This window comes from Chaetura pelagica, unplaced genomic scaffold (genome assembly GCF_000747805.2).
Source record: "Chaetura pelagica isolate M959 unplaced genomic scaffold, ChaPel_1.0 scaffold1317, whole genome shotgun sequence".
Lineage (NCBI taxonomy): Eukaryota > Metazoa > Chordata > Aves > Apodiformes > Apodidae > Chaetura > Chaetura pelagica.
Genome location: NW_009954037.1, coordinates 81,253 through 83,526, shown reverse-complemented (window position 1 = coordinate 83,526; position 2,274 = coordinate 81,253).

Sequence of the window (2,274 nt, the reverse complement as noted above, 5' to 3'; positions counted from 1 at the left end):
AAGAGTCAGTGCACAGTGAGGGGTGGCAGGGGACAGAGGGAGGAAGGGGAAAGGTCCCCACAGCAGTGCAAGCTCCTGGTTCCTCACTGCACGCCCCCAGTAGGACCCCCGGCCCCTGCCGTGGCCCTCTTCCCCCCCACTGTGTGATTTACAGGCTCTGCACAGGCAGACAAATGGCAAAGGAAAACAGGGCAGGGTGATCCCAGTGGCAGGGACCTGTCTGCGCCCCACGGGGGGGAGAGGGGCCGTTTGCTCACAGCCAGGGGGATGGGCAGGCAGCAAACCAGTGCTGGTGCCAAGGAGCATGGTACCACAGTCCCAGCAGCGACAAGCCTTGGCATACACTGGGAGAGACGGGGCAAGGGGGGAACTCACCAACCCAGGGTTCTCCATGAGATCCAGCCCTGCAGCCCTTGGGGCTCCAGCTGTGGGGTGTAGTGAGACATGATGCCACCCCATCCTGTGGCCCCCAGACCTCCCCATTGACCACCTTGCTCTGGGGTTTGCAACATGCCCACTGTGTCCCATGGCCGGTCACCAGGAAGCCCCTGAGCTGGCCCTTTTTGCCCCTTTAACTGGAGATTTCCTCTGGCATCCCCCTGTGTGTGTGGGACTGGTGGCCAGATGGGGACCGTAGCTGTCCTGGGCTGGCACTGTGGCCACTGCCAGGCCCTGGAGACACGTCCTCAGCAGCCCTGGAGCTATTTGCCAGGAACCAAGTCCTGCCCCAAGGACACCCCCAACCCTCCCTGGGACACCGGCAGCTCCTGCTGCTGCCAACTCTGCTCTCCCCTAGCAGGAAAAGGCTCTGAGTTTCCAGCGCTGCCGCACACCTTCCGGGCGGCAGGAAACGCTCCTGCCTGCCTGGCAGCCCTGCCTGACATGATGCCTGTGCCCTTGACTGTGTCCCCCTGTCCCCTCCTGCAGCGGGCAGGCAGGGTGTCAGGTCCCAGGGACAGAGGAAAGAGGGGTGCAGGGCATCCCCAAGGGGCTGTCTGTCCTCACTGCTCCCAGCCCACTCCAGGGCATCCTCCTTGGCACTGGCACTGACCCTGTCGCTGGGGCATGGAGAGGAGAGTGTTCCCTGCCCAGGTACCAGCACCCCAGCTGATAAACAAGGAGTGCACCGGTGCTACCTGCTCCCAGATCCCTGCTCCATCCTGGCTCCCACATCCCATATTTGCCCTGTGCCACTCTGAGTGGGACTCAGGCTGACAGGGCACAGCCCGGCGGGGACTGGGGACGTGCTACTCATGGGCTGGCACTGCGTGTGGTATCGTTCACAGGCACCCGGGGCCAAGGGCTGCGGCACAGGGGGGTGGCCATGCGGTGGTCCTGGCACCGTCTGTGGCGCTGTCAGGGTCCGGTACCACCACGGGCACGACCTGGAGCCCGACAGAAGTTTCATGTCAGTTTAAGGCAGCACTGTAGCTCAAGCCTCCTGCCTCACTTTCCTGTCCCCTCATCCCACCCACTTATCCCCACAACTGCACACCCATACTGGCAGAGGTGCCTGAGCTGCTGCCCACCAATCTGATGTAGGTTAAAACCAGCCCAGGTGTGGAGGGGCTCTTCACCTGGACTAATTCTGCTGCAATGCATTTTACCATGCACCTGTTTGAATAAAAAATAAAGGAGGAAAATAAAAGGGAAAAGGAAGGAAAGACTGGTGTGGGAGCAGGGATGAGCAGCTAAGGGTGGGTGGCTGGGATGGGCAGCCTCTTCAGCAGCAGAGCCAGCTTAAAGTGTTTATAAAGCTACAACCTTTCTTTCTTCAGTGTCTTGCAGAACCATCTTCCTCCTCCTGTTTGTATATACTAAGCTCCCTCCTCCCATATTCTCAACTCAGCTGCACACAGACTTACATCTAGAGGCCAGAACAAGCTTGCTAGAGATACCCACAGCAGTTTAGAAAAGGCAAGGACTTGTAACGGTCTCTTAAAAGTCCCTAGGATTAGCAGTAAAGTTTACTGTAGGTTGACTGAGGATTAATTTTTTTAGCGCATTATTCATCTCCAGGACTAGAATTTTGCCTTCTTCTGTGTTTCAGGAATCCCTCTGAGTAAAGCTGCCATCTAATAACATTTTCTGCATTAAAGCCTCAAATGCTTACTGAAAAATGTCTTTTAACTTTGCCTTTTTCTCAGCAAAGATCTCCAAGTTTGCTAAAATATTAAACTATGATTTAAATATCCTAAAGGGACAAAGACATCTAGAATACTTGTTGCTTTCATGACTGAAATTCAAAGCTCAACATGTTCTAAACAGGCTGTC